Here is a 16,774-nt window from a genome sequence, read left to right on the forward strand (position 1 = left end):
AGAGAGACAGAGAGACAGAGAGAGACAGAGAGAGAGACAGAGACAGAGAGAAAGAGAGAGAGGGAGGGAGAGACAAAGAGACAGAGAGAGAGAGAGAGAGAGAGAGAGAGAGAGAGAGAGAGAGAGAGAGAGAGAGAGAGAGAGAGAGAGAGAGAAGAGAGAAGGTTTAAGAGAAATTATCCCCTAAACCCTACAAAGTGCTTTGAAAATATCAGAGGCTGAGCAGATCCTCTAAATTTGGCACACTTGCCTGGCTTACATAGAGAGAAGAAATTTCCAAGGGGGTCTGCATAGGATTTGGTTGCACGATTAGAATGGCTGCTATAAAGGGAGACATATGGGCAAATCCCCAAGTACCTCTTGGAGATTTTATCCTGGGATGCTCCATGTACAGTAACTTGAGGGGGAATTTCTGACCATGTTAAAATTGGAAGTTTAAAAATAAATGATCTGGTAAATGAAAAGAAAGACATGAATCTGGAAGAGAAATGAAGCACGGTTCAAGTATGGTTGGATTAAACTCATCCATAACATTTGAGAAAAGTTTAGAAAACATCTGCCCATATCTGGACTCTGGGGGTATAACCACAACCTGATGTTCAACTGAACTGTGTTATTTTTTAGACTCAGATTATCCAAAGTTTGGCATCATAGAGGTACTAAAATTTTTTTTCCTAAAATACCTGAGCTACTTCCAAAAGAACAGATCTGAAAAATTGACTGGTAATTAATCCCTAATCTTATAAGACCAATAAGAGGGTTAGTTATTTCAGCAATTGGAGGAGACAGAAGCTGTTTCCTAGAAGTTGACTGTTAACGTTTGGGTTAAATTCACTGACAACTTCCTGGTCCCTCATTGATAAAATCAAACCATAAATTAAGGTTGAGTAGTAACACATAGGAACTCTAAAATTAGAATTCTGAAAAGGGCATCAATAAACAGGCTTTAATTTTAAATTTAATGAAAAAAAAACAAGTAAAAGACAACAAAAGATCCCTTCATCATCTCAATTAAATACTTTAAAAAATGGCATACTGTTATTAATATATACAAGCAAACCTTATTGACCTTTGTAATTTTACATCATTTTATCAGTAGTCACAATGAACATACAGTCATACATCCACACTTTGGACAAGTTCTTACAACCAATGGTTCAAATGTTTCCAACACAAAAATTAGGGATATAGTCTGAAACCATGAAACAGAATAAAACTAGCTGGTTTATACCTGGGTCAAATTCTTGACCTTGGCCTCATTAGTTCTGTGCTCTAACCAACTGAGCTCACTAATCACATGTAAACTCAGTGTTGGCTCCAGGTCAGCTATACCAAACAGTGATGCCAATAGGCGTAGCAACATTCAATCCAAGCTACCCCTCCTCTACTAGCATCTGAGGCTATGTTTAGATCCAAATTACTCACCCACAGCCTGGTGTTTTTAAGATCTGGACAATTTTCTTTCTACCCAGAGAAAACTTGCACTAGCCAAATGGCAGTGGTTAGGAGGGGTGGGTGGCACAGATACTGGCATACTCCTTTGAAGAAATCTGATTTTAATGAGTTTACCCATGCTCAGCCACTACCAATTTTCCCTGAGAAATTGCATTGAGTCTTCCCTCTGTAGATTAAAAAAGGGCAAGAGTTAGTTTCAGGCAAAATCATATCTTGCTTACTGCTTTTCTGTGAGACCAGACTTTCCTGAGAGTCCTAGAGCTTTGGTCTACCATTCTCTCCCTTCTCCAAGGTTCTGGCCTCACCTAACTCCCTCCCTCTTTTGATATCTCTCCCATTCCCACTTGCCTCCCCACCCCACCCCCATCACATCCCTTCCCCTTTCCTTTTTCCTTTCCAGGATTCTCCTTCACCTCCTTCTCCCTTTCCTTACTGGTTTCTCATTAAAGGTTCAAAGGCTGCCGAGGCAGTAAAATGTAATTAGACTCTTGCTGCGGGTGATGGTATCAGCTTGCCCTGTTGACTGGCACTTGACTAAAAGCCTGCTTTTTCCTCCAGCACTGTGATTGAGTTTCTCTCCTTTGGCCATCAAGGCTCTCTCTGCCCAGCTCCAAAGTCCTAAGCAGTCACAAATCTGCAACACAGCCAGAAGCACCTGCTAAATAAAACCAGCAACCTTAATTAGAAAAGCATTCATTCCCAATGTGACAGGTAGCTCACTTAACCCCTTGTGTGCCCTGCAGAAGTGGGAGGAGGATACTCACATCAAGTTACCTCCCTAAGCAGAGACAGTCTGCTCTGCCTGCCCATTGGTTATAACATTTCATGAAATCACCTAGCCCCTGGAATATTGGAGATGAAATGTCAGGGGATTGCAAGGATAGAAGTTACACAGGCTTCTTCCCTTCTACTTTAGATGTCGAAGATGTTAAGAATGTACCCTGTATGCTGCAGATACTGATGAAGGCAGCAGGCTCAAGGAATACAAAATACTTTTGAAGCTCCAGTTGAATGAAAATGAGTTTAGGTAAGGAAAGGAACTACTGTAATCACTTAAGAGGGGAATAAAATGAATTAAATCAGGTTCCCTAGTCAGAAAAACTGGAATATGGCAATTAAGATAGAACCAGGAGGTTTGTGATAAGCAAACAGAATACATAAAATTGATCTCAACTAATGTAAAGGTGTTTTGTTGCCATGTCTACTTTCTCAGCAAATAACCTATGATTTCCTGGCTCCATCATAATTCTGTGCAACTCTGGAGCCCATTTTGAAGCTGTGTTTTCTAAATAAAAAAATTAGAGACATTTTCCATCATTTCCAATTTAATCAGAAAAGTGTAATACAGCAGTTTGGATTTAATTGTACCGTGTTTCCCCGATAATAAGACCTATCCCGAAAATAAGCCCTCCCCTTACTGTGTAAGATTCCTCTAAAATAAGCCCTCCCCCGAAAACAAGCCCTATTGAGATTGCTACTGTAGTGAAGGTGATCCCCTGCGCTACACGCTACATTACGGTACCCTCTGTATGCACCGTTCCCCCCCCCCCCCGGGTGAAATGCACGCCGCGCTCCGAGCTGCATTGAGAGCAGTGCCGCGGAGGAGAGCTGAGGCAGGACAACATAAGCCTTCCCCTGAAAATAAGCCCTCTGGTGTTTTTCTTTCCAAAAAACTTAATAAGACAGTGTCTTATTATCGGGGAAACACGGTATGACAATTCTGTTAGAAATGTCCTCATCTTACACAGCCACATCACGTATGTTTCTAATCTAAGAAAAAAATCTCTTAGAATATACTGGTTAGAATCCAGGATTTCAGTATCATTAGATTCCATTTATTTCAAACATTTTGAATATTACATTTATGCAAGACATTGCTAGGCCCTGATTATACCAAGAGAAATGAAATAGTCTCTGCCCTCAGGGAGTTTATATTCTGCTAAAAGAGAACTCCTTACATGTATATAGATAAGTAATTTCTTTCTATTAAGTAGTCCTTCTGATGCACTCTTAAAATACAAATATCCCTAGATTAACTTATGCCTTAAATTTTCATCAGTCTCTAATACTTCAGTATAAAGTAGTTTATCAGGTCCCTCTTCCTAGAACCAGAGAATACAGAGAAGCATGAAGACATTGGGGAGTAAGGAAATGCCTTAGGGAGAAGATGAGGTTCAAATGCCCCCACACTCTTGCCCAAGTCTAGACCCAGAAGGACAGAAATATATGAAGAATTTATAATCATGCTCCTAAATGGCTCCAAACTTGTAAATTCTCTGAAATTTCTAGTGTCCAGCTCTATGTGCCTATAACATTAAGCAATGATGTCAGCAAAGGGAACTGGGTAGTGATTAGCTCTCAACAAAGGCTATCTTTTATTGTATGACCATAAACAATCTTGTTCCATTATCACTAGAAAGTGGAGAGTATGTTATTTCATGAAATCTCCATTAAGATTGGCAAATTTGTGGGAATAAAAAAAGTGAAGCCACACACCAGTTCTTTTTCCAGAACTAATTTTGCCAGCCCTAATTCCACCTTATTTCCCAGTGAGAGTAAATCTCTCCCTTGTACTTTTCCTGCTTCCCACTCCATCTTTTTGTTGTCTCCCTCTTTTAAGCTCCCTCTTCAGACTTAAGTTCTAGTCTCAATGTGACCACAAATTATTGGTGTGGACTTGAAAAAAAAAATCCCTTAACTTCTCAATGATCAAGACCAATGGTCAAATTCAAATAGAAACAGGGTCACTAAACTATACACAAGGATCCCTCTGGACCATATATTGAATTTAAAAACCACATTTTAACATTGTCTGCATTCTATTGTATTTTTATGGGTTCGGTTTTATTAAATGTTTCCCAATTACATTATAATGTGGCTCTATTGCACTCAGGAGACCATGTGTTTGACACCTCTGTAATACTCAAAGTTGCAGAGAAAGTGCAAAGCTACATTGGTAGAGGGAGTTCCCTTACATGGAAGTTGCTTATACCTTGGAAATCACAAGTCCAGTCCCTATCCTTTGAAAATACATAAATGTAAACCAATAGTTATGTTTTGAATATTATGTTTTTATTATGAAAAATAAATGTTAGTGGAAAATTAATTTATTCACACCACTGCAAACAAGCATTAATTTGGCAATTTTTATGTACCTTATCCATTTTCATTCATTCATTCAACATACATTTATTAGTCACCTAGCAGGCATAAAGCTTGTAAGACAGCTAAGTAGCTCAGTAGATGCTGGGCCTGGAGGTAGGAAGACGAGTTCAAATCCAGCCTCAGACACTTACTAGCTGTGTGACCCCCAGGGCAGGTCATTTAGGTTATGTCTGCCATAATCCACTGTAATGGCAAACCACTCCAGTGTCTTTGTCAAAAAAAACCCATGGACAGTAAAAGCATGCTATGGTCCAGAGAGTCATGAAATGTCACACATGATTGAACAACAAACATCAGGCACAAAGCATTGTGCTAGATGCTAGAGATAACTCTATTGAGATGTATAGATACATGTATACACAGATATAAATATATATGTAACACATTCCCTGCTCTCAAGAAGTCATCAAGGAATTTATAACAAAATAAAGATGAAAGTCATGAAACACATTCTTGCTCATGTTTCACTTTTCTCTTTAGGAGTACTTTGTGGACAACACATGGAACAGAGTGCTCCATTCTGAGATTTGCATTTTAGAGGGGACATTAATAAGCTGGAGTTTTCCTGCCCTTCCGGTCTTCTTACTCCCTTACTTCTCCTACATCACTATACCCAACTCCATATACTGTGCAATCCAATGACACTGGCCTCCTTGCTGTTCATCAAACACAATATTCTATTTCTCACCTCCAGACATTCTCACTGACTGCCTCCAAATCAGCAATACTCTCCTGCTTCATCTCCACCTTCTCTCTTTCCTGGTTTCCTTCAAAGTCTCAGCTAAAATTCTACCTTCTACATGAAGTTTTTCCAGCCCTCCTTAATCTTCCTGCCTTCCTTCTTATATTATGTCCATTTTACCTCATATATATTGAATATATCTTGTTTAGACAAAGTTGTTTGTATGTTGCTTTCCCTCTTAGACTGAGTTTCTAGAGCAGTAACTGTTTTTCTTTCTTTTTTGTTTTCATTTTTCTAATTTACACACACACACATATATAATTTTTATGTGGCTGGCACATTTTAAGACTGACAGATGCAGAATTGGTCAACTTGGACAGTAAGGAATTAAAAACTTGACTATATGAAGACCACTTATGGAGCTAAAGATTTGTACCTTGATGAAAAGAAGGTGAAAAAAGAATAGAATTATTACCTCCAAATATTCACAGGCATTGTCATGTATGATTTTTCAACTTATTGTCAAAGAAACGAATAAGAATTAATGGTTTAAACAAAGGGTAGCAACATTTGAAAAATTCAATGATTAGAGTTGCTCACCACATTGTGTGTATATATACATATACAAAAATACATATGTATATACATATGTGTATGTGTAAATATGGATGTATGCTCACATACACACACATATATTTTTTTTCTAACACTCCCCACATACACTTCTTTTTCATGTGTAGTGACTTTTTCAGAACATGCAAGTCTATAAAAGTCAGAGGATCAAATACCTCCAGCTTCCAGTAATTCTACCTAAAATGGAACTTCTTTCCCTCTCATATTCAGTGACTTTTAACGTAGCATTTAAAATGCCCTGGAGTGAGGAACACATCTTTCCCACTGAACCATGGCCAGCAGAGAGCTGGCCTTTCCTTGGATTCAACCATCTTGCTGACTGATCCTGGAAGGAAAATTTGAAGAAGAGAAATCAATGACAATCTCTAATCATGAGCCATGGTAACTACAGAATTCAAGGAGGCTGTTTTTCCTAACCAGAGTCCCATATTTGAAAGTATATTTGAAACTATTATGTCAGTAGCTTCCTCCTTAACAGAAATATATTTTTCTTCAAAAGAAAAGTGTTTAAACTAGGATCTGGTCATTTAGCTAGCAATTACTGGTCATTAGTTTAAAATGCTGTTCTACTTTTAAATTTATTTTATTATCTATAGGGATTCTACCTCCTTCCCACCCCAATACAATCTCTTTCTGTTCTAACAACCATGCTCACCAGAACCTATTTCCCTTTGTTACATGTGTGTTCAGGCATAGCAACACAGACTGAATTGGGAACCATGCCCCCTGCCTGGTAAACAACACAAAAAGGACCCAGTCCATCCATAAAAAGACAGTGAAAGCAGACTGTTATTTTTCTGAAGATCCCAAAGTAATTAGGATTATTCGAGAGGGAAAAACCAAACATCTAATTTGCTTAACAAATTTGTCAGGTTTACCATCTGTGCCACAACAAAACTCTGTTTTCCCAATTCTTTACCTCTTAGCTCTGGGACCTAACAGGAGAAAAGAGAATGGAGAACATTATGCTGTATTCATTGAACAGAGCCTTTTAGAGAAGATGGTTGCTCAACATGTTCAGTGGCACCCTAGGGTATTGACAATTTTGTCAGACAGTATCTCACCTACAGAAAGACTAAATGCAACATAACTTTAACAACTAAAATTCAAGTACTACTATTGAATTATTTCAATATTTTTATGCAGGATAATTTAGATTCAGCTGCCCTTCACTGGCTCTTAGATTAGCTTTATTCTTTCATGGTTGGTGCTGATGCTCTTTATCTAGTTATGGTATGGGTTGGTGTTTATACAAACTAAGAACCCACTAAGATAGACTTTGCCCCCTTCCCTCTCTGACATGTTTCTGTTAAAGTTCTTTACAAAGACATATTTACACAATCTTTAATTGAATATTAAGGATAATCATAGCAAGTTAATATCAGTGAACCTCATTAGTCAGCAAGCATTTATCAAGCTTATTATTACATGGTACTGGTTAGACACTGAAAATATTTAAAAAGGCAAAAACAATTTCTGCCACAAAAAGCATCCATTCTAATGAAGGAGATAAAATGTAAATAACTCAGCGCATATAAAATACAAACAGAGTGGATGGGATATAATCTGAGAAGAGAAGTTACTAGTATGTGAGGGAAGAAGCTGGAAATATCTGTTTCAGGGGTGAGACTTGAGCTGAGTCTTGAAGGAAGCCAGGAAAATCAAGAGATGGAAGTGAAGGTGAATGATCATTCCAGACATCTAGAATAACCACTGTGAGGGCACAGAGATGGGATATGAAACATTGTATTCAAGGAAAGGCTACTGCGCTAAAGTAGTTAAATTGTAGACTGTAGTGTGGATTGTGAAGTATGAGAAGGCTAGAAAAATAGGAAGGAACCAAGTTGTGATGAGTTTAAACTACAGACAACTTACTTTATTTTTTATTCTGGAGATAATAGGGAGCCACTGATTTTTACTAAGTAGATGATAAGAGGTGACATGGTTTAATCGATTCTTTAGAAAAATTGCCTTGGCAGTTGAATGGAGGATGAATTGGAGTGGAGAAAGATGAAGTTAAGGAAATGAGTTAGAAGGCTATTGCAATAGTTCAAGTAAAAGATGATGAGAGTCTGAACTGTAGTAAGTGGAAAGAAGGGGACAAATAGGAGGCATGTTGTGAAGGCAGAAAAGAACGTGTGATTAAAGATTGGTTAGGTATATGGAGCAAGTGAGAAGAAGAGGTGAAGATAACAATGAAGTTGAAGACCAGTGTGTCCAGAAGGCTAGTGGTGACCTCAACAATAATAGGGGAGGTGGGAAGAGGGGAGGAAAAAGGATAATATTCTCTGGGTTTTGTAGTTAAAGATGTCTAGAAGAGAGTTGTAATACAGAGCTTAGGAAAGAGATGAAGGCTGGATAAATATATCTGGGAATTATCTGCAGTGGAATGATAATTGAACACATAGAGGTGATGAGATCATCAAATGAGACGGGAGAAGAGAAAGGGAACCAAGACAGAATTATGGAGGACACTCAAAGTGGGCATAGATGAAGAACCAGGAAAGAAGACAGAGAAGGAATGGTGGCACAGATGGGAAGAACAGCAGATGAGTGCAGAACTATGAGAACCCAGAGGTAAAAGAGAATCTAGGTGGAACAACTCAGCATGAACATTTTCTAGTGTCATCAATCACCCTTAGCCCCCTCCTCAAAAACATGAAGCAGGCTCCAAACCTAGAAATTCCATTTTCCCCAGTCATTCCCAGAAGGAAACTGGAGAAGACATTTTCCTAGGACTTTTTGCTGAGGATAAACTGTGATAAGTCAAACCTATTGATAAAATACAGAAACTGAGGGTACTTTGCTGTTTTCTCCCAAAGAATATATATGGTTTATGAGTTGTTTATGACAGCAAGACTGTATTAGCAGGATGTATTACATATGAAATATTTTTAAATGACCGTCCAGACTTTACAATTCTCCAGTACTAAAAGTGATGGTGGAAATTACATTTATCTTCCTTTATCAAAAAGTAATTTTTAACTACTTTTAAGTAACTATGCTAGAATGAAGCTCTTTGGTTATTTTGCCTAAAATCCATTTCACTGGTGTGGAAAGAACCATATTTTAATACTTTAGGGATCTTCAATTTCATCCATATGGGCTTTACCTCTACCTATGCACATCAGAAACTTTTTATACCTTAATAGAAAGTCTTCAAGAAACCCAAGGGACAAATACAGTATCACCTTGAAGCCAATCTGGTACTGAGTCTTCTCAAATTTAATTAAGCTTGTCCTTGGATGAAATTCATTTACAGACTGTTACTGGATCCATACCTGCAGTGTTTCCAGCTAAGTGGGACCTGCCAATGTTTGTATTCTGTTGGCTCAGTCCTTAAGAACCATGGGGTCAGTGCCACACCACAGCAAGCCATTGGAAGAATACTCCAGTAGAAGAAAGACAACTGTATTCCATTTTTTAAAACTCCCTTGGGCCCCTTCAGGAATAGCACCAGGGTCTAGTACTTACTGAAGAACCCCATTTTTGTTTAAAGCAAATAGAATTCAGATTATCTTCTAAGTGACAACAAACTTCTCCAAACTGCACTTTTCTAGACCTAGTACATGAGGTTTCTAATACCACTTTATCTCTTTTTATTATGCTGCTTTAGTGAACACCCAACTGTCCTATTAACACTTTGCTGTAATGTTCTTTGATTTTAAATTCATACCAAGAAAGGCAGCAAAAGCCAGACCATTTGGCAGAATAATGGAGGAGAAATTATTTAGGTTGTTCAAAACATGGAGCGCTCTGTGGGTCACTAATTACTGTAAGCTATGTTATTTTTTAGTATTTCAACATCCAGTGCAAAGTCAAATTTTCAAATGCACATACTCCCCAAGAGTCCATTGGAGACGTTGAGAAATTTCCTTAACTCTTCTAGAGTTAACCCTTCATAAAGGTCTACTTCAGCAGGATCTATTATGAAGTGACACTGATTTCAGAATGGTCTATACCAACAGGGCAGAATTTTCTAAAGTTATTAGGTGCCAATACTGACCTGGAAAAGTTTGTAGACACACACACACACACACACACACACACACACACACATACAAACACACACTTTGTCATACACTTGGTCAGAGAAGTAGAAAATAGGACCTATTTTCTACTACGACTTCTATCACTAGAGACTAGACCTATTTGGAAGCCTCCTAAAGTGATCTTGTATCTGGCTTTTCAGCTACTTTTGGTCTTCAAGACTTTGCAATAGGATAATACAACGTGTTTGTGGAAAAAGTAGCAAAATTGGGCCTCCAATGTAGTATCTGCATTTCTCTACATTTTCCCCACATGTATAGAAGGGATGAACAGTAGATTCTGTGTATTTTCATATAATTAATTTCACCATACTTAAACAATAACAAATATGGGCATTGTGAACTTATTGGTATATGTACACATGTGTTATATGTTTGTGTACACATACATTTGGGTAGTCTTTCCTGCTAGGTGGTGAGGTATATAGAACTCCAGGCCTGTAGTCCAGAAGACTCATCTTCCTAAGTTCAAATCTGGCCTCAGACACTTACTAGTTGTGTTACCTTGGGCAAGTCACTTAATCCTGTTTGCCACAGTTCCTCATCTGTAAAACAAGCTGGAAAAGAAATGGCAAACCACCCCAGTATCTTTTCCAAGAGAACCCCAAATGGGGTCACAGAGAGTTAAACTTGACTAAAATGACTAAACAAAAATGAAAGTCTTTCCTAAATATGAATTATTACCATGATTAGAAGCTAGGATCATAAAACATAAAATATCAGTGCTTTTATGTGCCTTAGTATGACCCCTCAATTTATAGAAGAAGAAATGGAAAAATGAGTCATTTGCAAAGGCCTAACTTCCAGATCTATAGATGATGGATTGGTATAGTGGAAAGACTGAATTCCAACCTCATTACTTCCTGCTACCTATGTGACCTCTGACAAGTCACTTAACCCTTCTGGACTTCAGTTTCTTCAAGCGTTAAATGAGGGGTGTTGGAATAAATGCTTTCTAAGATCCCTTCCAGTTCCAAATCCTATGAGCCTATGATTCAGAATGTCCCAAGAACATCGCAAAAGGAAAAAATTTCTGACTGAAAAAGCTGCTTCTCCCAAGATTATTAGTAAGTGTGAAAGAATTGAAAAGTGAAAGTTGAGCCTGGGGGTGGGGAGGGACAGAAAGGGTATTTATATGGGTGCAGACATTTTCTTGGCTCACTTTTAAAAGTGTAACTTCTATTTAAGGTTTTCAATTCAAATTATGAAAAAAAAGCAGTCCAACCATCAGCTAAGTGTGCTGAGAAGTCACTGCACTGACTGCAAGTGAGGCCTTAAAGGCCAACTTCTCAGAACTCTCCAGTTAACTCCCAATGTGACTGTTAATCTTTTTTTTTTTTAGGGTGGGGGGCATTCTTATGGAAAAATTCATTCAATTTGTTATTTCTGAAGCTATATGAAAGAGGTCATGATTATAAAGTAATTGGACAGAACTTCCAGTAAAGACGGCAGAATAGTCAGAAAGCTTACAGAGATAGTTCCCCAAACCCCTTCAATGATTAAGAAAAACTACCCGAAGCTCTGCTCATCCCATCTAGAATAGTGAGGGAAGAAGTAAGAGTGAAAATATAAAAAAGTAAAGTCTAGAGGACTACCTTGGAGCAATGATAAGGGCAACGGGGCATCAGGTGCTTCATTGACCTATAACCCTGTAACTGAGAAGCCACTGCTGAGCTGGAACTGATATGCTATTTTCCTCTTCACTTTCATCTTTCCCTTACATTTCCCCCCAGATATTGGGTTAGAGAGATAAGGAGCACTAGGAACCTTTTTTCACCTCATTCTCTCACCTTCCCTCCTACCAGAGCCCTTGAGCCCCATGGATGCTTTAGGAATGCCCCACACCCAGCCAGAAAATCCAGGCCTGAGCAGAGAAAGGGGCAGTCCCCACCTTCATCTTCTCTGTGCTGACAAAAGCATGATGAATTTTCTAGGCTGATTTGTCCTAATTTAGCCAAGGGTACCAGAGACGTTCATTGCTCAATCTCTATCCTCTACAATCAAGCTACAGCTGGGGGATGAAAGTCATCTGGACTCTGTGTTGTACTGCTGAACCCCACCTCAATCAGAGATAGGCTTTTCTTGCTCTGCCACCCCCATCTCCATCTTCTTGAAAATTCTCCCCCTTCTCTTGTCTGACAAAATGGTCAACCTCTCTTCTCCTTCTGCCTTCCAGATGGCAATCAGTGTTATTCCCTTTTCCAAAAATTGTATATCCTAATAACATGACCATATTGCTTGGAAACTCAGAACTGACTTTAAAGAAAAACAGTATCAGAAAGAATTTATCATCAAAAAGCAACAAATAAAGGAATCTTTATAAGAAAAGGAAGAAATACGAACTAACTAAACAATAAATGACTACCCAAAATAACAATATTCTTTGTCTATAGTTACCTTTAGCTATTATTTAAGACAAATATGGCTAGAAGGACAGGATTGATCTTATAATCATTTGTAAAAGGAATAATAAAATTGGAGTTCGCAATAAAAATATATATTTTAAAGATTATCACAAAAAGGTAAAGAACATTCCAAACATTCATATTGACCAGTAAAAAGGTATCTGATGATACCATTTCTAGGGCTGTATCTCAAAGAGATCAGAGAAGTGGGAAAAGGACCCGTATGTACAAAAATATTTATTAGCAGCTTTTTTTGTGGTGGCAAAGAATTGGAAATCAAGGAGATGCACATCAATTGGGAAATGGCTAAACAAGTTGTGATATATGAATGTAATGAAATACTACTGTGCTATAAGAAATGAGGAGCAGACGGACTTCATAATAACCTGGAGAAACTTATATAAACTGATGCTGAATGAAGAGACCAGAACCAGGAGAACTTTGTACACAATTACAGACACATCATATCTGTGACAACTAATGTTGATGGACTGGGCTCCTCTCAGCAATGCAAGGTTAGAAGACAACTACAAAAAATTCACGATGGAAAGGGATATCTACATTCAGAGAAAGAACTACAGAGCCTGAATGCAGATTGAAGCAAACTACTTGCTCTCTCTCGTGTTTTGTTTTGTTCCATTCCTCCTTTGTCACTGTTCAGTCCAGTGGTTATAATCCTTCTTTACAACTTGACTAATATTTAATGTGAAAGTATTTGTAGAACCTATATTTCATTGCATGCCATTATGGGGGAGGAGGGGGAGAAAGTTTGGAACTCAAGGGATTGTGGAACTGAATGTTGTAAGCGAAAAGTAAATAAATAAATTTTTCAAAAAGGTATTTGGTAGTGGAGCAATAACAAAAAGAAAGGAAAAAGGGAAAGGGAATGATAATTCTAAGGGCAACCCTCTTCTATTTAAAAAACTTAAAGGGAATAGAATCACAGTAAATTAAAGAATTAACTTTTAAAAATTAAAAGAATTAACAGCTTATAAAATCCAGAAGTATAACCTATTTTAGTTACTAGTTTTACTAATTGAAACAGTACTAAAAGATTATGATAGACTGATGCCCTTTAGATAGCACCAGGGAAAAAAAGAAAATAGTTAAGGAAGGAAGGAAGGAAGGAAGGAAGGAAGGAATGTTTTACTTAGAATGTAAAGGGAAAAGAATAGCACCTACTATGTGCCAGGCACTGTTCAACATACTTTTTACAAATATCTCATTTGATCTTAAAACATCAAATGATGAAAAATTCACATTTATAGCGAGACCTACTAGAATAACATCATACTATTCAGAAACAACAAAACAAAAACATCTCAGTTGAATACAATTTAGAATTTATAATAATAAATGTAAATGGTTGGAAATTCATTGAAAGAAAAAAGTTACAGAATAAGGAATAAAACTTTTCAAAATGCTGCTTAAACTATATATCTATACTTTATATATACATATATCATATATATAGTTTATATATATATGTATATATATATATATCTTAGACTATAAACTATATATCTTATGAAAATATATAAAAATGATTTTAAATGCAGAAGTTGTTCTAAAATAGAGAAGAGGGCCTGGAACTGAGATCTGATTAATATAAGGAACTCTCAGATAAGAGAACTCCCTTTGTCACAGCAGGTTGGCATTTTCTCAGAAACTTACAGTTCTAAAGTACAGCCTAGATCACTGAGACATTAAATTATTTACTTCAGATCACATAGCCAGTATGTGTCAGAAAGAAAATTAGAACATAGGTCTTTCTGATGCTGAGGCAACACTGTATTCACTATGCCATGTTGTATCTCACAAAATTATGCATTTAATTTTTTTTAAATTTGTAGTAATTGTATCTCATGAAATGGAATTCAAATTAGAAAAAAAAAGTGGAAGAGAAACATAAGGACATTACATAACAGATAAAAGGAAGATGAATGACAAATACATAATAATTCTCAATTTATGGACAATTCAACAGCTAATTCATAAAATACATAGATACAATGAGAAAATTTTACAAAATCATATTAGTAGGTGACCTATGCATTCCACTTTCAAGACATGAAAATTCAAATACAAATTTGACAACAAAGCATTACCAGAGCTAATGCCAACTTGATAAGTTGTAATTATTAGACATATGAAGATAATTATATGGGACAAATAAGGGCTAGAAATTAATTTTATGTACAATTAAAATGCATACAAAAATAGAACTTAAGTTGCCATAGAAAATCTCAATATGAATTCAAAAAATTAAATAATACTGTATTTTCCAACCATAATGCAAGAAACATAGAAATAAATAATAACATGAGACAAGTTATAAAATTATGCAGAAACTGAAAATAATTAATGTTGACTTTAGAGAAGAGATCAGAAGTACAACAGAATATTTAAATGACAATAATGATCATGTCATTTATGAAAATGGAAGGGATGAAGGCAAAGATACCTTTTAGGATTAAATTTATATCAATGTGTGCCTACTTTACAAGAAAAGGAAACAATAGACCCCAGAAAAGGAGCAATGAAATAATCTAGGAAAAGTTTTAAGAAAGAAATTTCAAAACCTACCAATTGATAAATTATTAATAAATTTCATAAAAATGAGGGAAAATTCAAATTAACAAAATTACAAATGAAAAGGCATGGATCATAATAAACACTAAAGACATTTTTTTAGTTCTTGAGAAACACAACAGAGCTATATTTAAAGAAACCAAAGATTTTAAAGTAAATAGATAATTGTAAAATTATAAATTTCTAAAATATACAACAAGAAATAAATAATACAAATAGACTAATCTTGGATGAAGAAATATGATTTCATCAAAGGATTACCCAAAAAAGTCCAGATTTCATTCAAGCTTTCTAAAAAGAAATAATCTTTGTTTTAGAAAATTCATAAATATTTTAAAAATATGAAATATTTCTCAGTACTTTTTATGAAATAAGTATTCTGTTAATTTTTGAACTCCTCAAAGATAACCCCAAAAGGGAAATTAGTGACATAATGAATAGGGGTGCAAAAATTAAATACTAAAATAGATAACAGAATATAAAAAATATCAAGAAAAATTTTTCATCGTGGCCATTTAGGATTTACATCAGGCATAAGACTGGCTCAGAATCATAAATCATATAAATTCAAAGGGAACCATGAAAATATGTTTATATGAACATATTCAGAAAAAAATGATTAAAATAATAAAAATAGAGCAATTTTTTTCTCAAGACAAAATTTTTTAAGTTGTGCCAACAACATACAGAATAGAAAAAATATTAGAAGCATTTCAACTAAAAACAATAAAGCAAGGTTCCCCAATCTATTTTTATTTTATATAGTATTGTGTAAACTATTCTTCATATTCTGATAGAATTAAAAGTAATTTAAAGCAGGGATTGTCTTAATTTTTGTTTTCATACCTATAGTGACTCATTAAAGTTCAGTAGTAAATACTTATTGATTGAGAAAATTCTGCAATTCCAAATTAAAAAGATATTTGAATGAACATTGGAAATCAAAAGGTTAAATGTCATTTTCAAAATTATATTACAGTGTATATGTGTACTAAACCTACAAGATACAAGACTAACTCACAAAAATCATCTGTATTCTGATTTGATAGTAATAGTGATCAAGAGGACATAATAAAAAATATTTTTTACAACTTCAACAGAAATTATCCAAAAGTTAAGTGTTAAACTACCTGGGAATACATAGCACCAGATTGACAGCTATGAAACTATAATAATAAAAATAAAAGAAAAACTAAATGGCAAGAGGGATAATCAATATCCATATATGGCATGGCTTAAATATCAATCAAAATGCTTAGGGTTTTATTTCTAGAACTAGATAAAATCATAATTAAATTTATATGAGAATACAAGTGAGCAAGAATAAAAAAGACCCTTAAGACTTGTCCAGATGGAAAGATATATCTTGAGTCATGATACAACTGATATTATATAGTTTTAGAGGATAAGCAGCAACTTGTTCACTGAATCTCAATATACTAGAATAACAGGAAGCTCTGTTAAACTTGAAAGTGATGATTTTGAGATAAATATGTGTGATCTTATTAATAACTAGTAAACTACCTACTACAGGAGTTAATTGTTCTCAAGAAATAGTACAGACTACAAATGTGAGGATGTATAATAACAACAGCAATCCCCTAAAAATCAAAGCCATTATCCTTGTAGTGATAGGTATGGTATTAGGTAGCAACTGACAATGGCAAAGTAAGGGAATCCCAGACAGAGTGATACCCAGTAAGGACTGTGTGTCCATCGAGATGGCTACAATAGCTGTGAAGGCCTTTCAGGAGCCATGAAACACTGACCAACTAATTATTCCTATGAATTGA

This window comes from Petaurus breviceps, unplaced genomic scaffold, assembly GCF_028583685.1.
Source record: "Petaurus breviceps papuanus isolate PSGF00001 unplaced genomic scaffold, PetGlider_PUasm1.0 37, whole genome shotgun sequence".
Lineage (NCBI taxonomy): Eukaryota > Metazoa > Chordata > Mammalia > Diprotodontia > Petauridae > Petaurus > Petaurus breviceps.